General features: G+C 47.5%; 1 long non-coding RNA gene and 1 pseudogene across 1 annotated transcript; one reads left to right on the top strand and one right to left on the bottom strand.

The window, feature by feature from the left end:
- Positions 1-93: 93 nt before the first annotated feature.
- Positions 94-27275, top strand: LOC147747467 (uncharacterized). The gene is made up of 3 exons (XR_015299544.1): positions 94-171; positions 26554-26670; positions 27161-27275. It is a non-coding gene; the product is annotated as an uncharacterized LOC147747467 (long non-coding RNA).
- On the bottom strand, positions 3897-4015 carry LOC147747468 (5S ribosomal RNA; annotated as a pseudogene).
- Positions 27276-27629: the final 354 nt, after the last annotated feature.

Genomic DNA, 27629 nt, shown 5'->3' on the forward strand with positions numbered 1-27629 from the left:
TGGCAGAATTCAGGGAGTGGGAGGGATTAAGGTGTCCCAGCATTGGAACATTTGCGGCATTTCAGCCAATCCTAGTCCACGCTGATTGGTGAATCTAAGCGTGCGTCTGCGGCCGCTGGTCTCTTGGTCTGCAACGAGCTCGTCGCGACGGGCGGGCATGGAACTTTCATGGTGAGTGTCGACCTACACCTGTTCGGCCATTCTCTGCCAGGCTGGTTCTGCTTGCAGTGTTGCTTACATATCTGGTACTAAAGTCGGGTATGCGAAGCGGAAGGGGTGTTGCAGGAGACTGGGTGGCACCTTTTTAATTTTTAATTAAATTTATGTTGCATGTAATTCCGTTGCATATTCCATTTCTTTTATTTAATTGCTTAATTTCGCACTTTCCGGCTCCTTTCCAACTACATTTACTCGGACTCCCATCCTCTATCACCCCTCAAGGCTCTGAACAGATGCAGTACCAAGGCTAAGACGAATTACACTGAGCCTGACCCACGTGCATTCAGAACTTGTTGAAAAGGTTGGCACCTGTGTGTCTGTCTGGAGCTTAGTTACTTAGGCTTAGTGAGACTGCTCCAAATACCAATGACTTGTCAGGTTACTGAACATTCTCAATGCATGGAAAGCTAACGAATTAACAGAATTTAACCCACAACAGAATGGTGTCAGAACTCGCACTCACTCACTCGTCCTTCTAGACATACTATTCTCAGTGAATTAAGCCCCCACTCTAGAGATCTGTCTTTAACCTTCATGTCACCCACGTCTTAAGTGTTCATACTTTATGAGCGATGAAAGTTTGTTCAACTCTGTCCTGTTGGATCTGTTCTGCAGGAAATGCCCCGGTTACTTACCGGTAATCTTCATTACTCCGAGTATAGTCTTCCTCGCCACATGACTTACATAGTGAGCTTCAGCTCCACGACAGGACCCTCCGAAGTAAAAAAAGCCTCCCACCCCCTCCCAACATGGCCACCAGTCACCCCTGACCTCTATAAGAGGCGGGCCGGCCCAACCAACAGCCTGAACTATCAAGCAAACAATGAAGCCGATAGCCAGACAGGGAGGGGGGGAGGAAACTCATGTGGCGAGGAAGACTATACTCGGAGTAATGAAGATTACCGGTAAGTAACCTGGGCATTACCTCCTCGTTAGTCTTCCTCGCCACATGACTTACATAGTGAGCAAATACCCAAGCCAAAAGGCTTCATTGACCACAAGAAGAACAACACAACACGGTGATGCAGATAAACCAACACAAGGTTTAAATATTCCAATGAAAAGAAAACAGGAATGACAGAAAACCTGAATCAAGACACAAAGAAAAGGCCATCAGGGAGCCACAGCTCCCGCACTCAGAACGGCCCCAGCGAAGTCCCCAGGGACAGAACCCCCCAATACAACGCGATAGTGTACCATGAACCTGTGGGGGGACGACCACGTCGCCGCCCGACAAAACTCCTCAGCGGAGACACCCTTGAAGAAGGCCCAGGACGGATGTACCATGTTACAACGCATACCATTACAACTACCTACTGTTACAACGCGACCATTACAACGCATACCATTACAACGCATAGCGCTTTGAGGTGCTGGATAGTGGTAAGTATAATTTACTATTCTAACTCCAGTCCCCGTGGACACTAGGGAAGGTGTTGGATAGTAAATTATACTTATTCCCTATCCTAGAGCGCCCCCCAGCGCAATGCGTTGTAATGGTATGCGTTGTAAAAGTTGCGTTGTAACAGTAGGTAGTTGTAAAAGTTGCGTTGTAACAGGTGTATACCGCCCAGGACACAGATACACTCCTAGTGGAACGACCCTGGACCCCCGCCGGAACCACCGAACCCAGCGATGCATATCGAAAGACCCGAACAGGCCATCACACCGGGAAAGGGAAGACGTGCGCTCAAGAGAAACCAAAACAGCACGCCGGACATCCAGCAAGGACAAGGAAGGAACCGTGTCGGGAGGGAAAGAAGGTAAAGACCCCTCCCGAGCCCGGATCACCAGGGAAGGAACCCTGGGAAGAATACGGGGGACATGACGGAGAAGCAACCTGACCGGCAAAACCCGCAAGAAGGGAGGGGAGCGGAGGAACGAACCCAGCTCGCCCCACCGCCCGGCAGACACCACGGCCACCAGGAAAACCCCCATAAAGGTGAGAAACCACACAGCCACAGAGGCCAGGGGTTCAAAGGGAGGACCCTGAAGGGCTCGCAGAACGAGAGGGAGAACCCAAGGGGGAGACAGGCAGAGCGTCCTAGGGCGACGGAGAAATCAACTCCGGAGCCAACGAGCCACCAGGGGACCCAGCCCGCCGAAAGCCAGACCGTGGAAGGCCCGCCAGGCAGCCCACCGGGCCCTCAGGGAGGAAGGGGCCAAGCCCAAGGAAAACCCCTCAGCAACGAAATCCCAGACCCTCAAGGGATCCACGGAGGCGGGGTCAGCACCCAGCCGACCGCACCAACGCGAGAAAGAAGCCCAGTGCCGGGCATAGGAAGATAAGGTGGAAGACCTGCGGGAGCCTTGCAGCAAATCCACAAACCCAGAGGAACAACCCCGAGCAAGCAGTGTCACCCGCTCAAGAGCCAGGCCTGCAGATGGAGCCGGCGCGACACCGGGAGCGGGGGGCCCAACCACTGAAATGGCAGAACCGGGAGCGGCCCGGAGGCCTGAACCGCCAGCTCGCAAAGGAGAGGGAACCAGGGGCGGCGGACCCAGCCGGGAACCACGAGAAGCACCCTGGCTCCGTCCAAGCGAATCTAGCAGAGGACCCGGGGAATCAGGGGGGACGGGGAAATGCGTACAGCAGACCGGATGGCCAGGCGAATGACAGAGCATCCACACGCCACACCCCCAGAACCGGGGGGAGAGAGCCGAACTCGGGTAGGAGGGCCGAGTCCCCGTCCGCTAACAGATCCACCAGAGGCAGACCGAAGTGAGACACCAGGCGCCGAAATACCACCGGGGTCAGGGAGAGACAAGGCAATGAATCCGATTCAGTCGATCCGCCTCCACATCGTCGGACCCCGGGAGGTAGACAGCCTGAAGAGACAGGACCGACGACACCGCCCAAGACAACAACTCCTGAGTCAGAAACCAAAGGGAGCGAACCCTGCACCCCCCCAGATGGTTGACATAGCTCCTCACAACCTGGTTGTCTGTCCAGACCAAGACATGGTGATCCCGTAGAGAAGGAACAAAATTGACGGCAGGCCAGGAGGACTGCCACAACTCCTGACAGATCGAGGAGCAGTGTGCCGGCAGGCGAATCCCGGAATCGACCCAGCGCCCAAGGCCGCCCCCCCCCCCAGCCGAGGAGGCAACGGACGTGACCACCCAGGACGGGGAAACCAGGGAGGCAAGACCCCCGGGGAGGCGAGATCCCATGTAGGTAGTAACCAGGCCCGACCCTGCATAACTTCCGAGAGCAGACGAGATCAGGTGCTAACAGGGAGGGACGGCCGCAGGTCACACCAACCAGCCAACCCCACACCGAACGAAGCAGAGGGGAGGACCGGGCCCAGGCACACGACCCCCGAAGGAGGACAGGCCCGAGACGGGCACAGAAGGGACCACCGTACATAGAGCAGGGTGCCGAGGGAGGGGAGTGCACAGCCCACACCCATGGGCCAGAAGGCAAGCCCAACGGAAGCACCCGTAACTGAGAGTGGAAAACCCATGGGACACGGAAGGAAGGAGACCAGAAAAAGCAGCAAAGCCGCCGAGAGCCAAACCGAACACAAAAGCGCGGAATGGCGGGATACATTAGCCGAAAACATCCCAGAAACCTTCCAGAGCAGACAAAGGAAGGAGCAGATGTCCGAACCCCCGAGAAGGCGGGACCCCGAGGAAGGCCCGCATGACAAGCAAGACCTGCACACCGGCCAGCATGCCTACAGCACCTGGTATTCCCAGGCTCTCTCCCATCCAGGTACTAACCAGGCCCGACCCTGCTTAACTTCTGAGATCAGACGAGATCAGGTGCTTTCAGGGTGGTATGGCCGTAGTTCCGAAAAGCCCAAGACCCGAGACAGACACGTCCCAAGCCGGGACGAAACGGGGGAGACACCCCCCCCACAGGGAACCCCCCGGAGGGAGACGGCCGAAAGCCAGGATCTAGTGGCGAAAAGGGAGCGGCAGCACCAGGACGAGACCGAGAATAGCCGAAGCTCGGGCCCGGAAGCCAAACATGAACGCACCTCGTGAAGACCGACACCCTGCTATCAGGGTGGTATGGCCGTAGGTCCCAACCCATGCAAGGGCGGGACGCCCTCACCCACAGGCGGACGAGGAGACCCAAGGTAGGCCGAGCCCAGGGGAGCGGGCCCCAAACGAAAGGACAGGAGACAGCCAAAATAGGCCACCCGCAGAAAACTCTGAATCCACCAGAGCAAAGCACCCCTGGCCGCCACCGTCGACATGGACGCAGCCAGACTAGACGTCTGAGCCAGCATCGCGGCCCCACAGCGGCCGTAGCCGCATCCAGAGTGGGAAAGGCGACGTACCATACCCCCACAACGCCCATCACAACGGACGCAAGCAGAGGAAGGGAGTCCGGAGACATGCGTAGAGAACGCACCCAGAGAAACCCCGGGAACAACCACCACCGCCGCCGGAGGAGGGAAATGCAAGCCAACCGAGACAGGCGAGAAACACAATATCCACCCACCCCCTACCCCCTCCGACGGAGCGGGGCCATCGAGAGGGAGGCGAGGCGAGGATGGGGCAGGGCAACCCGCCGCGCAAGGGCATCCAGTAGGGACAGCGCAGGAAAAGGGAGACCCTGCCGACGGCGACAGAAGAGGGACCAGGACCCACGCCACCATGAGGGGACCAGAAGGCTCAGCATCACAGAAGAACAAACTCACTTGAGTCCGGCGCCATAGAACACTCGGCCATCCTGACGGCTCAGGGTGTGCCAAGTTCCGACTACACAGCACACCTCCCCACAGGAGGAAACACGGGCCCCCAGGACGCTGGAACGGAACTTCAGAAGTGGGATCCGAACCCACGCCTGTCCGCGCAAGAACTGATCGTGCCCCTGGAGCGCACATCAAAACTGTGGCTGCAGTGAAAAGGCATGAAACCAAACAGCCGCGCCAGCAGGGGAACCTAGCCGTGCATTAGCAGAGCTGCCTGAGGACGTCTTCTAAGAGCTGTGGTGGTCGGAGGATGAATAAATGTCTGGAGACTTTAATTCCTTCACACACCGGGAGGCGAACCCCTGGACCCTATGGGCGTCTGCACAGCTCCGTGGGCATGTAGCGACCTCTCGCCTGCTAGTGCTCTCTTCAGCCGTGGCCGACGAAGGCATACACAGGCCGCACCTGGCGGAAACAAAACCCCGCCCACAAGAGGCGGGAGAGGCCCGGAGCCAACCCCAGCGCGGCAACCAGCCGCAGGCCCTAGGGAAGCCAAAGAAAATCCCGATCGTAGGCGGCAGCGACCAGCGCCGCGCTACCGAGACCCAGGCCGGCAGCATAGGAGCACCTGGACCCGGTCAGCGGAGCCCCCGAGGACCCGCAGACAAATGAGGTAGGACCGAGCCCGCCCCCGCTGCCCCCAGACAGGTACGCGCCGTATCAATGAAGAAGCAAAGGCACCCAAGCACTCCGAGGCTCACAACCCCGGCAAGGTTCAGTGCAAGTACCGCCGTAGGAGCGTCGCGCACAACTGATGCGCCCCCGGAGCGCACCTCAAGCATGGCCGTAGGCTAGCCAACAGCCCCTGGTAATCCCAGGCGGTCTTACCGAACCTGAAGTGAAATGGAAAACGGACCCCGAGGACCCGCATCCCAACCGCAGCTCCATGCGAGGCACGAGTATGCAAGTGCATCAATACAGAGAACCGGGACACCCGGAGACGCCTGTACTGCAAGTGAAAACCGGGAAAGAACCCGGGGCCACACACATGCGAAGCCTGCGCACACCGAGCTAAAGCCAAAGTGCGAGTGCCAAGGAAACGCGCCAGTACCAACGCGGCAGGCAGGGTCGTGCAGTGCACGACAGCGCGAGTACCCAGGACCCACGCATAGGCGTTTGAAAGCAACCGGAGCCCCAGCACACACACAGGAGAACCCCCAGCGCCGGTCCCGAAGCCCACAAACGTGTCGTAAATATTTAATTTACCATCTTAATTTCTATGCAGGTAAGTACTTAATCAATAATAACTCAATCGGAAAGAAAGACGCAGAGTCCGTGGTGTTAGAGTTCTTAGGGGTTTTATTCCTTAAAAAGGAATGGTCATGACCTGGATATCTGGTTCTTACCACCACAGGGGTGTAAGAAGGGATAGAGCAATATTTTATTGACATTACATTACTTTTATACTTAATATACACAATAGAAGTCAATGCAGAAGGCGTAACAGCTGAGAGAAACAAGATAAAACACACACGTGGTCATGATACGTAATTAGGAGGCGTGAACTAGGCGTGAACATAGAAGTGTGTGCGAGAAACGTCACAGGTAGGTGTCATAAGTGGGTGGCAACAAAAAGCAGAATCTTGCAATGTCAGCAGAAATCTGAGGCCTGGATGCGCGCGCAGCTGCATGACGTGTGATTGACGTGAAGCTGGGGGGTGCTGGGGACTTGACATTTAAACTGACGGAAAGAGACAGAAGTCTGGCATGTCAGATCAACTTGTGCTTCTATCATATCTGATATCTGATGTTTAGGAACTGAACTATCTGGGCGGAAAGGTCTCTGGGGCAGAAGCTATTCTATACTGACTGTGAGTGCGTGTATAAGCGCCTAAGAGTCTGCATGAGAAGCGTGGGGGCATGGGCCTTCCATGGTAGCGTGGTAACAGAGGCTATGAATTACTTGCACGGAAACAGTAAGGCCAGGCCCTTTCGCTCTGCAGCTGGGGGAATGTTTACTTAAACTAGTAGGCAGGAATGCATCTTCGGAGAGGGAAACAGATAACTCGAAGGTTGAATTCATTCTTGGCAGGCAGCAGGCTGAGCTGAGCGCGGTGGGCCGCGCTGGAAGTAAGGCAGAGTTCACAGGTACGGGGGCAGCCTGGGCAGCCTGGGCTGAGGCTTTCAGAGTCAGAAGGCAGACAAAAGGCTCGATGGCAGAATTCCGGGCCTACTTTTGCCAGAGCTGAAAAACGTGTAAAGCACACTACAAAAAGACGTTGGCATAGCATACTTAGGAACGGACTATTCAACCCATTCAGGGTGGGTCTGAAAGAGGACATGTTAACGTTGGACGCAAATGTATTTGCGTCTTCATAGCTGGCACAGGAGGGAAGTTACATGCACTTTAAACTCGTACATGGAGAAGGTGGGGTACACGATAGGGAACATAACTTGACCAAAAATGTATATTTCCTCATTCCCTCCTTGTTCCCTACGGACCCTTCATGATATCTCGATCATCATGAATCGATCAGTCTGTTCTTGTAACATAATTTGCTCGTCTCTCTTCCGTTGTCGGTTTGAGAGAAAACTGGAATGTTCAATGCACGATGTGGCGCACAGTCCACATATCGCCGGCCCACACTGTAGGCACAGGCAGCAACTGAATACTATGACAAGGCCAATGCCTAGGAAGGATAGGATCTTCCATCCCCAAGCGGTCAACGTTGTCCAGAACCAACCGGACCAAGTCCAGGTGCCTGGATTCTGATGTATTAAACTTGCAATTTTGTGAAGACGTGTAATAGCTTTGTATACAGATGGCGCGTTTTCTGGAATGAAAACACAGCAACTTGACCCGATGACCTTACAAGCTCCACCTCTATCTGCCAAGATGACGTCAATAACGAGACGATTTTGAAGGACAACAATCCGCATAGCAGACTGCTCCTCTGTTAAGTTACCTAGGGCAGAGGCAGTTTCATGTACTACTGCTTCAAGTGTTCTAGTTAATCTACGTATTAATTTGCTGTTTTGGACGGGACCTGTGAAGAAAAAGAATCCTTTATTGAAATCTGTGTATTGCTCCCATGCCGTTTCAGTATAGTCGACAATCGGGAGATCTCTTCTGAGTCTGCTCTTTACTAGGTTTGTATTTCTGTGGTAATCAGGAGGGGCTAGGAAAACAGGTGGCAGAAGGAAAGCAATGTAACAGGTACCATCCCAATCTGGAGGTAAACGTATGTATGCGGTATGGCCACAAACAAAGTAGGAATGACGTGTAGCTCGAAATGAGGACCTACCCTCATCAGTGAATTCGACCACAGTAGTACATTTACTATGACCTAAGTGTACTGAACCTTTCTTTCTAACACAAAGATGACCTGTGACTGGTAATACTGACATAGCGGGGAGAATGGGTGCAGCTTCGGACTCAATAGTAAGAATCATAAGGTTAACTGTGTAATTACCTAATCCATATACTTCGTTTTCTAGATCAGTTCCTATTCTAACGGATCGTCCACTTTTATCAGGGTAACAGACGTCGAACAGAACTGAATTCAGGTTTCCCCAAACCCAGCCCCCTTCGCGGGTAACAGCAATATCAGAATCTAAAGAATTAATCAATCTACTCCATGCACCACAGGAGCCATTGTGAGTGAAGGAATACGGAAAGAGGGGCAGAACTCCCTTGTATTTCTGGTGGGGAGGGAGTCGGCCACATATCCAACAGTTTGTAGCATTGCTCGTCTGATGGGAGTGATGTAACATGCTAATGAATGTGTTGTTGCGCAGCGCAAGTCTGTAAGATAATTCGTGAGGGGGTAATGTACTAAAAGAATGTTCAGCAGAAACATTGTAAGCAGATTGTTCACGCTTGAAAATAGGGTAATAGATGGGAAGCAGTATACTTGCAACAATAATCAGAAGACTTAGAAAAAACATAATTAATAATGTCACTATACAGTGACTACGCAGCGATTTGCAATAGGTACGTTTCTTGAATTGTCTCTCTCTCTCTCTATCTCGATCTAGGGGATACATGTCAGAAACTATTTAACCGATTCACCTAGGGGAGGACTTAAACAATTAAACTGTCTGACTTGCTAGATCGAAGTTTCTGTTTATACTCCTCTTGCGGAGTTTTCTCTCGTTCGGGTACTTTAAAGTCACTAGGTTTAATACAGTCTTTGGTGGGGGTGGACGAGTCAGGGTCTGGTTTCAGTTCGTTGCATTGTTTAATATGACTCGTGTGGACCCACCCCTTTCTGCCCTCCACCTTCACTGCGGTCCTCGTAGTAAGAAGGACGGTCTTCGGCGCTTTCCAGCGGGGCTCCAGCGGACTTTTCCTGTCGAAGTTCCTAATTAAGACCAGATCGCCAGGACGGACATCATGCGGCTTTACATCAGTGTTGTCAGGAAAGGCTGCGGCAACCTGTGAACGACATGATTGGAGTGCAGACATCAAGGAGGCAAGGTAATCTGTCAACATGTTACAATCAACATCAGTAATTTTCTTAGGAATGGGCGTCCCCCACATATTCGGTGGTCTACCAAAGACCACTTCGTACGGGGATAGTCCTGATCTCGAGTGGGCAACCATTCTCATATAGAACAGTGCAACTGGCAGGGCGACTATCCAGTCGACCCCTTTCTCCTGGCATATTTTGGCAAGGCGGGTCTTAAGTGTCTGGTTATGCCTCTCTACAAGGCCTGCGGCTTCGGGATGTCGGACACAATGGAATCTCCACTGATATCCTAGCAAAAGGGAGACATGCCTCATGAGTTCGGATGAGAACGGCTGTCCGTTATCTGAGTACACGACACGAGGCAGGCCGTATCGTGGGAAGAATTCTCGAACCAGCTGCTTGGCAGTGGTCGGGGCAGTGTAATCTGAGACTGGGTATGCTTCGGTCCAACGAGAAAGTGCACAAACAACTACGAGGACATATTTGAATCCTCGACAACGGTCCATCTGGATATAATCCATCTGGAGGACTTCAAAAGGGTGATCGGGAGGATGAAATCCACCTTGCTCTACAGGGACGCTTTTACCTGGATTGAACTGACAACAGATCATGCAAGTACGCACTTTCTGTTTTGCTGCTGCTCGTAAGTGTTTGTTGTACCAGAGATTCTGTAAACTGTCTAACATAGCTTTTTCTCCTAGATGTGCAGGACTATGTGCTGTGTTTTTCATGATTTGGACCATTGAGTCGGGGAGGAACCATGTAGTTTTTCCCTTTGTGACCCATCCTTGATCTGTCTGGATCCCTCCTAGTTCAGTCCATTTCTTTATTTCATCTGGAGTGGCATGTGTCTGAATATCGATTACGTCTAGGGTGGGATCCCTGACTGACATACACTGAGTTGGTACTATTGTCTTTGTCACATCAGTAGTCTGGGCGTGAGTCAATGCTGTATGTTTTGCTGTCTGGTCTGCCAGGTCGTTACCCTGGGAAACAGAATCTGTAACTTTAGTATGTGCTTTACACTTCATAACGGATATGCCCGAGGGAAAATGTATTGCTTCTAACAGTGCTTGAATGAGGGAACCGTGTTGGATCTTGGCACCATGAGAGGTCAAGAAACCTCTTTCTTGCCATAACATGCCGAAGTCGTGTACGACTCCGAACGCATAGCGGGAATCAGTGTATATGTTAACATTTCTGTTCTTGGCTAGAATACAAGCTCGGGTCAGAGCGATGAGCTCCGCCGCTTGAGCAGACAGTGTGTCAATACGATGTGTTTCTTTAACTTCAGTTTCAGTGGTCACGGCATAGGCGGCCACTAATTCTCCTGTAGTTGTTCTCATGCATGAACCGTCCACATAAAGTGTCAGGTCTGGATTTTCCAGTGGAACATCTGTTAGATCTCGTCGAGGTTTTGTTACTGTATTAATGATCTCTATGCAATCATGCGGGGTTGGATCTGTCATAATTGTAGGTAACAATGTTGCGGGGTTCAGAATGCTACAGCGTCTGATTTCTATGTGTGGCTGGAATAGTGTTAATTCATAACCTGTCAGTCGTGCTATAGTCAAGTGCTGAGTCTGGGTTCTGTTTAAAAGAACCTCTACAGAATGTGGAACTTGAACTGTTAATGGATGTCCTAAAACAATTGAGTCACTCTGTCTGATTGCTAATGCTGTTGCTGCTACTGACTTCAAGCACGCAGGGAGTGCCTGAGCTACTGAATCCAATGTACTTGAAAAATAAGCGCAAGGCTTATGTGAACCTGCTTGATCTTGAGTGAGGACAGACAATGCTGTACCCTCACGTTCTGTAACAAAAAGTGTAAAAGGTTTGCTGTAACATGGTGTCGCTAGAACTGGTGCTTGGCATAAAGCCTTCTTTAATTCTTCAAAAGCCTGTGTATGTTCCTGAGTCCAAGGGAGGACAGTCGAAGTCGCTGCCTCCTGTGTTGTTAGCTGAATGAGTGGTTTGGCTAGAAATGCATACTGGGGAATCCATTGTCTGCAGTACGAGGTGAGGCCTATAAAGGCCCGCACTTCCTTTTGTGTCTGAGGTTGTGGCATATTTACGATTAACTGAATGCGATCGGGAGTGAGCTGTCTCCCCACTTTGGACAGCAAGTGACCCAAGTACACAACTTGCTGAACACAGAATTGTAGCTTCGAAGGAGACACCTTGTGTCCCTTGTCAGCCAGAAAATGTAAAACTGTCAGTGATGCTTGTTCACATTCGGGCTCACTTCGTGCGGTGATCAGCAGATCATCGACGTATTGCAGTAAAGCGGTGTTAACTGGCATTGTGAAACAATCAAGTTGTCTTTTCAGTGCTTGGCTATAGATGCTGGGGCTTTCTGTGAATCCTTGAGGGGCACGTGAAAATTTGAAACTTCGTCCATTTAAACTGAATCCGAAGAGATATTGGCTCTCTGGATCAATAGGTACACTGAAGAAGGCGTTCTTGAGGTCAATTACAGTAAAGAACGCTGCTTCTGAATCGATAGCAGTCAATAGGGATGATATGTCGGGAACCACAGGGTACTGTGGAATAATGCATTTATTCAGTTCTCTTAAATCAATCACCAGCCGATATACTGGCGGTGCATTGGGATCAGTACGTTTAAGGATCGGAATGATGGGTGAATTACAGATATTGGAGTCGGTTTCTACAACCACTCCTTGGGCAATGAGCTCTTCAATGATTTCCAGTAAAGCCACTACAGCATCGGGTGGTAACTTGTATTGTCTGATTCTGGGTAAAACTACACCTTGTTTGAGTGTAACACGGTATGGTGTAATGTGCATACAACCTACATCAGTTGGGCCTTTTGCCCACAGGTGATCTGGTACATTTTTCAATCTGACATCAAACTCACGTAACACATAATGACCCTTGAAATCCCGCAGAAAGAGTCTAACTCCCTCCGGGGAGCAACAGATCACGGCTCCTAGAGCCTTCAATGTTTTTATTCCTAACAGATTTTCTGGACATGATTTCGTGAGTAACAGGTCTGTAACACGTGATAATGGACCCGCAGCCAGGGGAACTGGTTTCGATACCTCATTTACAATAGGCTGTCCTGAAAAACCAAGGGAAACATTCTGTGAGCCTGAGAGGGGTGCCCCTGGAACTTCATCATGACTGATTGTGGTACGACTTGCCCCTGTGTCGATTAAAAACTTTCTGTCTTTTCCCAATACTTGACTATGTACATAAGGACCCTCTTGATCTACAGGAATTTCAATAAGAGGCAAGCCACCTTCCCTCTCTAGGCTGTTTCATGTATATCGTGGATAATCGGGATAAGCGGACTGGGCATACTGGTACATCTGTTGTGAAACTTGCTGAGTTGCGGCAATGGGCTGTGGCGATGATACCGCTACTGTCTGTGCTGTATGCGATGGAGCATGCGTAGGCTGTGTATTCTGTGAAGACTGATGCTGGTTATGGTCTTGTCTAGGCGGATGCGGTCTTTCTTTAGTTTTACCTGTCGCTATATTATGTTTCAGAACTGGGCATTCGTGTACGTAGTGACCTGGCTGCTTGCAATAATTGCATGTCCCTTTAACGGGAGCTGCGGAATGACCTGTCTGGGTCGCACCTTTTCTCTGACCGTCGGCTGGAACCGACTGGGCGACTAACATTTTCATTTTTGTGTCTTTCATGCGTTTCTGTTCCTGATCTTGTTCTTCTCTAATTCTGTTCTGATGGTATTGTAACATCTGTAACATCTGGGATGGCGTATTTGCCTGCCAAGTACTTTCAACTTTATACACGCGGTTCTTAACTAATGGCAGGGAATTCTCGACTAATTTTGATACAAAAAGATGCGGATATGACTCGCTACTTGGTTTAAGGCCACTATTAATAATGAAACATTTCTCGAATCTTGAATAGAAGTCACTAGTATCTTCATCGTGTTTCTGTTTACAGGACGAGATGGCGTCCCAATCTTCCTTTCTCGTTGTCAATAATCTTGGCAGAACCTGTACTATCAAACCTGGTAATGCTTTAGTTTTCTCCCCAAGGCCTACCCCTGGGACACGTTTGTTCTCTTCGTCTTCTATTTCTGCCCATACAATCTTTTTCTCTCCCACCTCCCATTCTTTCTCCTTGAGTTTCTCGTAGATGCCCGTGGGCAGCAGTACCTTTAACATTTTCATGATATCTTCATATGTGTAATCCCCCATCAGTAACATGTCTTTAAGTTCTCTGTGAAAACCTGCAGGGTCTTTATCATGACACAGTACTAGTTTCTTCATTTCTAACAGTTCTAACTTAGTCAGAGGCGTGTGTACATACACACGTTTCAAGTTATGATCCTCACCCATAACTGGATGCACTTCTCGTAAGGGGTTCTGACTTTCTATGCCATGCAGACGTTCCATATGGTACATTTTCCTTCCTGGGGGCGGAGCGGGAACATATTCGGAGCTTATGAAAGTGTTATATCTGTGGCGTTGTTCTAGAATTATTTGAATTAATTTGGTGCTTAAACCTCTCCATCTATCCATGAGTAGTTCTTCTAATGTATCGTGTAAGGGACCTGGATCAGAATGTTGGTTTCTGTATAACGTGAGGAGGTGCTGAATCATGTAAACACCTGCTAATTTCTGTTCGTCTGGGGAAAGGTTCAGGAATGTCTGTGCTACTGTGTCATCATTATATATATCCGGGTTATTAGCCCATAATACTGCTGACCGAGCTAGTTCTTGTTCATCCATAGAATTGAGTACATGGTACCCCATTCTGTCTCGAAGCCTTTTATCGGTCTCCTGGAACTGATGTTCAGTAGAATTCGGATTGGTTAAGCCAGAGAGAAAAACTCTCTTGCTTTCTGGACGAATGCCTTTCCTAAGGTAAGCTCCCTTACCTACATATGCTATCGTATCTGTAGTCTTTTCTGGTTCTTCATGTTCTTCCTCCTCCTCGGAGGAGGCATTCTCTTTTTCTTTTTCCTTTTTGTGTATCTCTATTACTTCTTTTCTTATTTTCTTGTACATACTGGATATGCAACCCCCTTTATCATGTTTTCCTTCAGATATATTTTGACCCCACTTGTTGAGTCCATCTAATTCATCCTGGTCTGTCTCAGGCCTGTCTCGTTCTCTTATTAAGCAATTTATGAAAAAACGTAGTAGAGACGCTTGAGTGTCGACTTTCTGATATGCCATGGCTTCCTTAATACTGTCAGGGTCTTCCCCAGTCCGGACAAAATTGTATATTCTATCTAGGTACTCTTTCATTCCTGGGAAGTACAGTAGGTAATCGGTAGCTTGTCGTAAGCGTAGTGATGCTAAAAACATCCTATTATCTTTACCAGGTACTGGGTCGTATCTGCAAACTTGAAGCGGTTCTTTGAGTAAGTCGAGACGGGGTGATTGGAGTATAAAAGGATTCTTTATATCCTTAAGGTGTAATCTACGTGTTGGCGGCGGGGTCTGGGGACCCCCGGACGCGCCTCCTGAGGCTGAAGCTTGAGCGTTATCTCTTTGTGGAGTCTGTGTCGGTACTTGAATTTGTCTTTTAGTAGGATCAGGTAGAAGCTGTTTCGGTAAATTAATTTTAGGTGCGGGAAGTGGCGGAGGTGGTGGAACAGGGGGCATCTGTCGGGCGGGGGAACCTTGTTGTGGTACTGGCGGAATATGATCTTGGGGCGGGTTACCACCCCCGTCCCCGTCGTTAGGCAGGGCTCGGACAGGCAGATTGGTGTAAGCGGGAGCTACATCCTCTAGATAGGAATTCAGGAATATGTCTTTAGTGGTCCTGTGTGTTACTTTAGTTGGAACTAATGGTGGCGGCAGATTTTTCGGTATTCCTGAAATGGCTTCAGGCGAACCTTCGGCCACAAGATACATACCATTTATGAGATTGTTTCGTGCGCGGTCTATTTGCTCTGATTTTATTCGAATCCCTTCAGTAACTAATTCGTTTTCTTGAGCTTTATCTGATTCTTTAAGTCTGTCTTCTCTACGGAGTGCTTTTTCTGTTCGCTTATGTGATTCCTTACGCCAAAATTCTATGGCGTCTTTCTGAGATTGTCTGGCTTTCTTTTTCCATAATGCTTCTTCTACCTTCAAGATGCACTCGGCATCCCATGTTCCGGTAACGGGCCACCTGTGTCTTTCGTCTAGATGCTTAGTATAATCGGCCCACAAATCTAGATACAAAATGGCATCTATGCCATGTTTCTGATACATGAAATTTCCAGGCGTGTCCCTAGGGGGGATAGGAATTTCTTCCTCTAGCATCCCTTTCCTAGTTCCTATTTGCTTTAGCTTGTTAAAAAACGGCATCTTGTTCACTTAATACTGAATGCTCAATCCTTGCTATTTAATACTGAATATAGCTAGTTACACAAGAACACAATAATGTACATAAAGACAGTCACTCATACAACGACATTGATCACATGGAAAAAGACATTTAAAAACACTTATTACTACCCCCTATACCGGATGTACTGCTAAACAGCACAGATACACTGCTGAGAACAGTGCAAAAACTTGAATCATCGGATATACTGCTAAACAGTACAGATACACTGTCTAAAACAGTGCAGACCGGACTTGTGTACCCAAACCCGTCTAGATACGTCCCAGCAATGGTACTCACCGGGAAGCACGGAAACAGAAGGCCTCGGAAAACTCGACTGGACAGGACCGGACTCGACTCGACTCGGCACGTGGATACTTCGGAAAACTGGTGGGCCTCTTGACACCTCGGACCTTGCTTCTTTCGGCTAGGCTCTGGTCGGGATCCTCCGCGCTCCTCACCGCCTCGTCTGGGTGCTAATTGCAGTCTTCGTCACCTCCGTGGGCCAGAGGGAGATACAGGAAATCCTGCCGGTACGCGTAGGTTCCGTCTAACTGATGGCAGGGGACAGAGTTTGCAACGCACCAACCGGCGCGTGAGGTGGGGGAGGGGTCCCTATTCGGGCGCCAAAATGTCGTAAATATTTAATTTACCATCTTAATTTCTATGCAGGTAAGTACTTAATCAATAATAACTCAATCGGAAAGAAAGACGCAGAGTCCGTGGTGTTAGAGTTCTTAGGGGTTTTATTCCTTAAAAAGGAATGGTCATGACCTGGATATCTGGTTCTTACCACCACAGGGGTGTAAGAAGGGATAGAGCAATATTTTATTGACATTACATTACTCTTATACTTAATATACACAATAGAAGTCAATGCAGAAGGCGTAACAGCTGAGAGAAACAAGATAAAACACACACGTGGTCATGATACGTAATTAGGAGGCGTGAACTAGGCGTGAACATAGAAGTGTGTGCGAGAAACGTCACAGGTAGGTGTCATAAGTGGGTGGCAACAAAAAGCAGAATCTTGCAATGTCAGCAGAAATCTGAGGCCTGGATGCGCGCGCAGCTGCATGACGTGTGATTGACGTGAAGCTGGGGGGTGCTGGGGACTTGACATTTAAACTGACGGAAAGAGACAGAAGTCTGGCATGTCAGATCAACTTGTGCTTCTATCATATCTGATATCTGATGTTTAGGAACTGAACTATCTGGGCGGAAAGGTCTCTGGGGCAGAAGCTATTCTATACTGACTGTGAGTGCGTGTATAAGCGCCTAAGAGTCTGCATGAGAAGCGTGGGGGCATGGGCCTTCCATGGTAGCGTGGTAACAGAGGCTATGAATTACTTGCACGGAAACAGTAAGGCCAGGCCCTTTCGCTCTGCAGCTGGGGGAATGTTTACTTAAACTAGTAGGCAGGAATGCATCTTCGGAGAGGGAAACAGATAACTCGAAGGTTGAATTCATTCTTGGCAGGCAGCAGGCTGAGCTGAGCGCGGTGGACCGCGCTGGAAGTAAGGCAGAGTTCACAGGTACGGGGGCAGCCTGGGCAGCCTGGGCTGAGGCTTTCAGAGTCAGAAGGCAGACAAAAGGCTCGATGGCAGAATTCCGGGCCTACTTTTGCCAGAGCTGAAAAACGTGTAAAGCACACTACAAAAAGACGTTGGCATAGCATACTTAGGAACGGACTATTCAACCCATTCAGGGTGGGTCTGAAAGAGGACATGTTAACGTTGGACGCAAATGTATTTGCGTCTTCATAGCTGGCACAGGAGGGAAGTTACATGCACTTTAAACTCGTACATGGAGAAGGTGGGGTACACGATAGGGAACATAACTTGACCAAAAATTTATATTTCCTCAAACGGGCAAGGGCCCTTCAGTAACGACCGGGGGAGACACGGGAATGCACAAACACCCCACACCCCCGGCCGCCCCCCCCCCCCCACCCTGTAAACCCCTGGCACGCTATAGCAGCACCTAACCGGCCCCACAGGACCGGGGGAAGGAAGAGGGGGGGGATTTAAGTTCCAGGTACCAGGGACCGCTAAAGCAGGATCCTCAACCCCAAAACCCATGGGCCAGCTAACGCCGGCCCATCTTACCTGTACAGCGCCTCTGGAGAGAATCGCGCAGAACAAAAAAAACAGGCTGTTGGTTGGGCCGGCCCACCTCTTATAGAGGTCAGGGGTGACTGGTCGGCCATGTTTGGAGGGGGTGGGAGGCTTTTTTTACTTGGGAGGGTTCTGTCGTGGAGCTGAAGCTCACTATGTAAGTCATGTGGCGAGGAAGACTAACGAGGAGGTAATGGACAATTTATTTTACGCCCGCAGTGAGGGAAGGAAGCCTGCTCCCTACTGCCATGCTATCCTTATTCTGAAAGGCATCAAAGCTTGCACTGCTGCTGCCTGATATGTACCTGTCTTGTGATGGTAACAGTTTGTGCTTATGATACCCTATCAGTACCTATTCTCTGAAGGAGTATAGCTTGAACTGTTTCTGTCCATGGTGTAGCTGTTGTATGAAAAGTAGTGTTACCTCTGCAGTTACTTAAATCTATAAAAAAAATGGTGTGAGCCTGGCCAATTATTTTTCTTCCCTCTACCTCTTTTAGTAATGTTCACACTTGAGAGTACCATCATCAAATAATTCAGTAAAAGATGTGTACTATACTAAACCCCTCTTTTCTATATAGTTTAATAGCCTATAATGTTGCTCCATTTATAATAACAATAAAGGTCTTTTATAAGAGGCACAGGACAACCAACTTGACTCTTGGGCCACTAATAAAATTGTCATCAAGACAGAAATGGGAAAGAATGTGTTATCCATCCAGATCGGAATTGCACAATGTCTAATAATGAAACGCCCTAGGTGCTTACTTTTTTTCTTCTGTACCTCCTTTTTCATGACCTCATTTGAGATCACCTTGAAATAGTTTAGGATGCACACAAGACGACAACCTCTCTTGGATACTGTTTAATGGACAGGCCTCCACTCGGTTTACGGCAAAGGAAAATACAAGGTCACTTCACAATCAATATGCTATGCAATCACCTTAGGGGCTACAGTGCAGCTGGCGTAGAGGTGGGCAAGTCAACAAAATAATGCCTGTTTGTGTTTATAGCTATAAGCTGCCCCCTCAGGGAAGCAGTGGGCATCGAGGACACTAGAAGGTCAAATTTACTATTCTAACTCCAGTCCTAGAATTTTTGGGGAAAGAGCAACTTTCCCCAAAACATTCCAGGAGGCTTATTTACTATTTTAACTCTAGTTCCGGAATATTGTAGGGGAAGTTATACATTCCCCAAGTATTTTTAGGAAGGGTTGAAAAGTAGTAATTTTGAATTACAGAAAGTGCAGGCCTGAAGGTGCAGCTCAGGGCAAAAAAACTAGGAATATCCAAAATAACAGAGAGAGCAGAGTCAAGTCTGTGAATGGGCTTCACGACCCCTGAAAATGTTTGGCACATAAGTAGGGTTACAAACACCATATAAAATTATAATAAAGTTTGTTTAAAATTTAAAAAAAAGTGTATTTCTTTAACATGCGAAAGTGTTTAAACTTAATACATTTGATTACATCACTGCATTGAGAGGCATCTATTAAATGTGACACTTTATAAGCATGAACTTAAAAATATTAATTTCCCTCCACCACGCCATGTGGACAACAGCATTAGTGAATTAAGAGGCAAGTCATTTGTTATGTGCATATCATAAGTGGCCTAGATTCTTTTATGGAGTAGCATTGTAGTCTATTTAAATTAGACCAGGGAGAATTGATTGTATAGCACACAGCCTTAACACACATATTCCAAAGTGCTCTCAAATGTAATACCGACAAAAAAGGAAGCACAGTGAAATAAAATATTTGCCCAGGATCACTCACTATGGTCAAGCAGTAAAGCCAGCGTAAATCCCAGAATTTCTGGTTTCCTATTGCGTCATTTAACCACTTAATTGGTATCTCTTTCTGTTTTATGTTTGTGTCACTGAGCCACTCGATTTGTTTCTCCTTACGGATTATATTTCATACCAAGTTTGTGCTTTTTCTTTAACTCGTGGCATGTGCGGTTACAGTGTGGGTGGTAGGCAGCAGCAACATGAATGCTCTGCTCGTTTTTGGACTTGAGGATCCAAGAGGACCTCGGCCTGATCCAGAGCCAGTCATCTGACTTGGGCCCGGCTCGAGCTTTCAGTGGCTCACACACCTCTACGCTAGTGTTTAGGGGTTTATATGCACTGCTGATATTGTATCCAGGGGCGCAACCAGCACCAAACTTGCGTAGGATTAACATTTTGAATAGCAGGGGTTGAGCCGTCTTCAGAACCTGAGTCAAAAAAAATGTATGGGTGCACCCTTTACTGATCTGATACAGAGCATAACATAGCTGAGTAGTGACTGGCTCAGTCTTTTGGGGGTGAAGTGCTTAGAGCTACAAGGGTGGCCCCACCAATCTCTACCAGGCTGGAGTGGAAGGATGTGTATGCTAAAAGCCCAAATGGGGGCATAGTGGATGCACCAAAGTCACCACAGTCTTCAGCAGCGGTGTTCCTCTCCCTTCCCTGCGGTTCACAGTAGTTGCTCTCCAGTGATGCAGGCCCTGTCTTTCCTTTGGTCAAAGATTTTCTCTTCAAGGCAGCTAACATTGGATTTCTTCGAGGAACTTTCTTCTGCAGACGTATGACCTCTGCTCTGGCTAGGAAGCCAGCTGGCAAGGATACCAGCTCCGAATCACAGTAGAATGTCTCTAGCACAGTTTTTCAGCTATGCATCAGTCAGCAAGAAATTCATGGAATACTGACTTTGGGTTTCTGCCTAATACTTAAATTAAGTTTTCAGATGGAGTTTGTATATTTCACAGGACCTGTTTGGGGTCTAATATCAAGCAGTGTGCCTTTTAACATATTCCTCCCAGACTGTTCAAGCTTTTTGGCAGGAAGCAGGGGTGAGGCTGCTAGTCCCCTATCAGAGAAAACCAAAACAAAGGCGGTATAGGCTTCTTCACTTTAGGGATGTGGAATTCCTATAGCCCGATGCCCGGGACATAATGTTTGGGGTCAAGGGCAACACATTTTTATGTGTATTTTGTCCTTGGGACATGTGGGGCCAACCCCCTACAGCACTAACCCTTTGGCTGCCTGTTTACAGTCAAATATTATGGATTCGGGATGAGCATTGTCTGTAGTTAAGGTAATATTTGTGTCCATGTGTTAACGCTGTTCAAATTTGTATTCATGGTTCATTAATGAAAACCCTTTATTATTAGGGTTAGCGCTCTAAGTAAATGTTGTAAGCTCAGACTGCACCACTGACAGAGGTTCCAGTATAAAAATGTGTACACTCGTTTTCAATGTTTAGCAATATGAGGCTATGTTTAACCCCTTCGGTGCAAATGACGGCCCCCGGGCGTCATGCGTCGCGGTGGGCGTGTGCGGAGGACGGTCAGGGGCCGTCCGAATCCCGCCCACTATTTAAATCGCCCGCACAGTGTGAAAATGTGCTCCGAGAACGCTGCCTGATTAGATGCAAATATTTGCAGAGGCTTGAAAGCAAGATTGGTGATTCTTTGCTTCCAAAATAAAATGTTCACAAAAAAATGCAAAAACATTTAGCTTAACTACTGTAAAATTGTAGGTGCCATTACTTTGCAGCATCATTTAGTAAAATGTGTTGATGTATGCTAGTATTCCCCAAAAATATTCATAATGGAAAATCATTGTAACCAGTTTTAATAAGATTATGAGAAACATAAGAATAAACAAGCATTGGTAAAGCCAATAGACCTGAAATTGTTGATCAGCCTTTTGGTTTTGTCAATTCGTGACTTGTTCTGGCATGGTTTTTGTAAAACCTTATTGGTCTGGAAGCTGCCGGGCGCCCACCATTACAACAAACATTGGCAAAAGCAAAAATTGTTTTGGTCTCAAAAAGCACACATTGCCACAGTAGTTCCTGGCACTGAACAAAACAACTGTTTGTCGATGTGTTCCTTGTGAAAGAACAGAATGCTGTCACTCACACTGAAGCTATCCAATAGAGAGAAAGAGACAGAAATGTAAGAAACACAAAAGGCCATGGTTAACAACAGACCAAATTATGGGCCCAATTAATGAATTAAGTCTCAAAAGTGCACCCATGTCCTTGCATTAAGTGCAGAAATATGGCATTCCTGAATTCACAAGACTTTGCAGAAGCAGACCAAGAAATAGTACTCCTGAAATCTCAAAAAGGTTTCAGGGGCCTTTTCCGTAACAAACCTTTATTTGCCCATGGATGTTCTCGCAACTTGAAAGAAATCTTATCACCCACTAAACAAATTGATGGAGCATCGCACAAAGGCATGAGGCAGTATCAGTATTGCATACACTGCAGCAAGGTTATGATGCTAACACCATTTCACATACGAGACAGGCAGATCCATAAAACTCAATCACACTTCAGATTGCAACACGCAGCATGTAATTTATGCCATTAAACGACCCTGTGGCTTGTCATACAGAGGCAAAACAGAGAGGCATATCAAGGTACGCTTCTCGGAACGAATGAGCAGGATCAGGTACAGCAACAGGAACTCATGTCTTGTCGTGCACTAGATGGGCCATAAGCACAATATTGCACAACTCCAGTTTGCAAATTTAGAAACCATATTGGTTAAGCCTCAATCCAATACCCAAACTTTTATCACAGCGGGAGACACATTGGATTAAATACTTAGATACCCTGGCACCACAAGGTCTCAATGACAAATTAGAGGTAGCCTGTTTTCTTTAGAGTCTTCTATGTATTTCAACTCCAACCAACAGGGACTAATCTTACTTAAGAATATGAACATGGACAGAGTTTTTATTGTGTTCACATTCTGGTACCAACAGTCGTGTGTATTTTTAATTTTGTTAGTCCTGTAGTGAGTAAGCATTTATGTGCTGTTGTCAACATTTCTTGCCCATGTTCATGCTCAGTGCATTGAGCAGAGTTTTTATTATCAACATGGGTGATGCATCGTTATGGTTTCACCAAGGTTGATGTCTATTTCTGTGTTTTTTCCACAATGTTCACTTTTTAGGTCGAGCCTGGGAACACGCATCCGAAGGATGCGGTCCAGGTGGAGAACTATAGCGAGCTGACACGGGGGAATGACGGACAAGAAACTGCCACGCGCTTCTCCCCGGCTGGATTCAGCTGCCTGCACGCGCACCCACACTCGCGCATGCGCACATCACAGCCACACGCATACACAGCACTCACGCATGCGCACATACACACGCATACACAGGCACACACCCCCGTCGCCGCCGCACCTACACGCATACACAGAGACCCCTCCACACACACCAGCCCCTCTCCTCCCGGCTCCACTCACCGGTGTCTGGCGGGCGCTCCCCGGGTCTCCAGGCTCCTTCCCTTCCTCCGCAGCTGCAGGCTCTCTCTCCACATGGGAGCCCCGCCTCCTCAGTGCGCCCGCTTCGCCCCGCGGGTCTTCACCCGGTCCCCCATCTCGGGACCGGGACTTTAAGGGAAACAGTATCCAGGGCTCCTTCCTGGTCACGGGAGCCCCGGGGCCGCAATGCTCACGCCACTTCCTGCTGCCGGCTCCTCTTCCTGGTTGCACGTCAGGTCCCGGGCCAGCAGCCAATCAGAGCGCGGCCCGGGAATGATGTCACAGAGGTGTCCCGCATTACCGCCCCCGGCCTGCCTGACTTCCTGGTCGCAGGACAATTCTACTGCTGAACTGGGTGACGAGCCCACAATCACACACCTCTCTGAGGCTTCGCGCACAGCAGTCACGAACTGGAGCCTGGAGGTCCGATGATTAATGGGCCTGCCTCTGCGCAGGCCGCAGGCACATGATTACCCCGCCCACCCCTAGAGCTGAAGGCAGCCAGGTCTGTACCGTCTCTGTGTGGCACGCATCCATCACTGATTGTGGCCTGCCAATGTGGGTGGGCCAGGGGGGCTGCCCGTGATTCGTGTAGCATGCATCTCAGGAGCGGCAAGCAAAGAACTGGTCGGTGCCCGATCGTGCAGCCTGCTTCTGTTGCGGAGGTTCTTTAGGTGCCAGTGTATTCAGGTATGATTAATTTAGTTTTGAAGTCCGCTTTTCCTCATCTGCCGTTGTCAGCTGCCCCGTCTCTTTCTGTCTCTCTCGCTGAAACGGTGCTTCGTTCCCTTGTGAAATGGATCCAAAAAAGAAAGAAAAACGAAAAACTTTTGTTGGAAGTGTTTCTGACATTTTCCAAAGTGCAGCCTCGGGCCTCCTGCTCCTTGATGACCTTACTTTGGTTGAGGCCACATTTCTTACACAAGTTTGCACCACAGGCAGACAACAGATGGAACAGATGAAGTAGCTAGAAAAAAAGTCTATACATGTATTCCACTGCCTGACATCCACCCATCTGTACCCATATGTTTCAACCTCTGTCCTTCTGATCATCTTATTTGCACTCTCAGGGTTCAAAATACAATAAATAAATAACTAAAGCATTACAGATCGTTCACAAAGTGGCCAGATTAGTTTTATTAACACCCAAACACAGTAGTGCCACTTTACAGGGTTTGCCAGCGAAGCACTGCTTTTTGTTTTCTCCTCTTTCTTTGAACAGCATTGTTTTCCCTGGGTGATGAGATGCACCATTCCTGGAGGTACTGCAAAACCTGGTTGATGGGTGGAGTGGAAACCGATTAATGTGATCCTTATCCGCTTTTTTCCTTATTTTAGTTTATAAAATGCGTACCACGGCTCAGTGTTTTTAGGAATGTAGTCTTTGTAAACCATACTGCTCACGGTTAATAGGATATAATCCATGGACCATGATACTGGTCCCTCCAGAGATCTGTAGTGGTGCTTAAAGTTTCAGTAAAAAAACCTCTTGATTTCTGGATAATGAGTATAAAAGTGTTAAGGTAGCCATGTTGTTCTACTTACATTTCACATGCTTTACTTAATCTTGCATCCATATGAGGGTTTGCTTTTTCCAGGAAGGTACTTTTTTTTCTAGGCAGCATATCACTCTTGTGCATAATTTGAATTGAGCTGCATCCAGGTATATATAGCCGGGCACAACTGGGTTGTAGCTGAAGGCAGTGTGGGTGTCTCAGTGGGATAGTATGGTGTGAAACAAATGTAAAGGGTGTATTTTTATTGTTCCTCTTGTTGAGTGCTTCATTAATATTTTAATGTAGCAAATTAAAAACACAACCGGTAAATTTAGAGCCGCTGGACACTCATTCAAGAAATTCAGACGGACGGAAAAGATCTCCAGGTGTTTTCAGGTTTGCAGCCGGCATGTAGAAGCAGCAATTACTGAGCAAGGAGCAGTAGAAATCTGGTTAGAGCCACTTCAGTCTGCCCTGGCCGGGGGGACCAGTTACACAGAAAATACCACTTTGTTTAGGATCAGTGCGAGCTCGCCAATAACAGCGGCTTTCCAGTAAGAACTGGACGCCGTGGGAAGCTTCTTGAATCCACCACGGTGACGCAGGCACATAAGTGACTGTGGTCTCCTTTCGTGTGCTAGAAATTAAAAAGATTTACTAAGGGATACCACAAATTGCCCGGAGTTCCACTGGGAAGGGCGTGAGGACAGGGGTCATAGGCGCAAAAGGGGGTGGGGCCAAATAGAGTCAGCCTGTTGTTCGCTGTTAAATTGCAAGTATGTTGTTTTGGAAAAAGTGTCCACAAATAATTTGAAACATGAAATAATATGATTGTTAGGATGTTCTGGCCCGAGGCCCTCCTTCAGTTTTCAGACCCCCCCCCCCCACCCCCCCCCCACCCCCTCCCCACCCCCCCCCCCACCCGTTTGCAATTAGAATGTACATATACAAATTATTTGGGCACATCATTAAAATGTTTAACTTTTCTACAAGAAATATTGTATATGTACTTTTTTATGCAAAGAAAATGTAAATACTGCATAAATGACTTTTCTACAACACATATTTTATATGTACCTTTTTATGCAAAGAAAATTAAAATAGCGCGTAAATAAAAACATTGCCATTTACAGTACTAATAGCTCAAACTTAAATAATGCGAGACCTATTGCATTGCAAATGCTTGTTTAATAACGCTGCAAATTTTCATTGTGAAAATGTTGTGGTTAATTTTCTGCCATGTCCAGAGTATAGAGTACAGATGTAGCTTAGCACGGTGGTGCCTCTTGTTCTGTGTTTTCATTCATGGTTATCTCATGCCACTGCTCTAGTCTTTCATTTCTATTCCATCTGCAAAGCCAACCCATCGCTTACATATACTGTATATTGTACAACAGCATTATAGATGTGAACTTTGAGTCATCAGCACTTGGGTTACAATGGCGTTTGACTTTGCTTTTTTTATGCATAAAGTCTAACACTCGTCATGCATATTGTACAGTAGCAATGTAAATTTCTACATCAGGGCATCAGCAGACAGGCCATAGTGATGTTGGAAGACATGCTGTTTTGGGTGTTGCAAACAACTCAGTAGTTCTAATTGTAATGCAGTCTTTCGTTTATGTTTATATATGTGCACGTTTCTACACGTCACTTCTGGCGGCTTTAAATGTTCATTGCACTTTCGTCCCAGTCTTGTATCTCAGCAGTATGGCGACATTGCACGAAGGGCTATTAACTGCGTTTTACAGGTAGGTAAACTGTTGTTTGGGCAAATGACACTTGATTTGTGCGATTGTAACACTGACTGGTTTTCTCTAACAGTTCATTTTTGGGTTTTTTGCTGGCAACGTGGATCTCCTTTCGTCAATTTGTCTTGAGTATTATTTGCACCCTACTTCCTTATTCTTGTCAATTTGACTTTTTGGGTTTTCACAAATTTTTTTAGTACAATGTTTTTTCTATGCTGCACACACCAAATCACTCATATAGTCTCATTCTTCATGTTACAGGGGTTGTACTTTTAACATCATCCGCATACTTCCTGCGCCGTGATCTACACTGTCCGAAGCATGTTGCAGCTTTGAGCCCAGGCATGGTTTCTCATACGATGTCCATCACCTGGACAGGTATTTTGCTTGCCTTATCCACCCTATCAATATCTAATGCCATCAACACCCAGTAGTTTACGTTTCTATTTGTTTCACTATAGATCCTCCATCTGAACCATGTCATTGGGTTTGCTTTAAGTAGAATGCTCTTAGCTGTTGGTTAGCGCCATTAGCACTTTGCATACTCTGGGTTGCATCATGTTTTACTGGGCATTACATACCTTTTTGTGCCCTGTTTTTCTTTAATGAGTGATAATCAATAAATTCAGGTTGCTCTTTGGATCTTATAGCCAGTTGGTTTTCACATTACAGGGTAATAACATGTTCAGTGAGGGCACTTTTGTTTGATTACAGCCTTTACTCACATGCTTTCTTCAGTCAATTGTGGTTCATTGGTATCCTCCACGAATATACTCCTTGGTCACTTTTGCCCTTCAGTGTTGTTTATTATTTGAATCTCATTTCGTCCTATGTAAATTGAAATTATTCTGCTTTTCCCTTGATTTAGAGTTACCCATGATGAAGGGTGTTCCCACCTCAAATGCACTGGGTCATGTCAACAATCATGTGTACCTTCAAAGTTTAGGAATGCCATCTTCTTGCCATTCACAAATTCGAAGCAATATTTGGAACAGCAGCATAAACCAGCAAAACATATGATTTAAACTCTGTGTAATTGAACCACAAGTTTCTTGTTGATTAATTTCTACATTCTGTATATATGTGTATGAACTATGATTGATGTAATCAGTAATGTTATTTGAGATGTCATGAGTGATCTCACTGACCATGCCATGAGTGAAATAATATGTGAGATCATAAGCGGTGCATGTGAGGATGTAAGTTATAGTTAGCTGAGCTAACTAGAACTGCTAAATTTCTCTGGTTTTGTACAAGAGAAATGTGAGCCTAACTATAACGTCCCTGTTACCTCTGGTTTATTCAGTGAATTTCTAAGGTTTTTTAATTCTGTTTCC

This window comes from Lissotriton vulgaris, chromosome 1_1 (assembly GCF_964263255.1).
Source record: "Lissotriton vulgaris chromosome 1_1, aLisVul1.2, whole genome shotgun sequence".
Taxonomy (NCBI): domain Eukaryota; kingdom Metazoa; phylum Chordata; class Amphibia; order Caudata; family Salamandridae; genus Lissotriton; species Lissotriton vulgaris.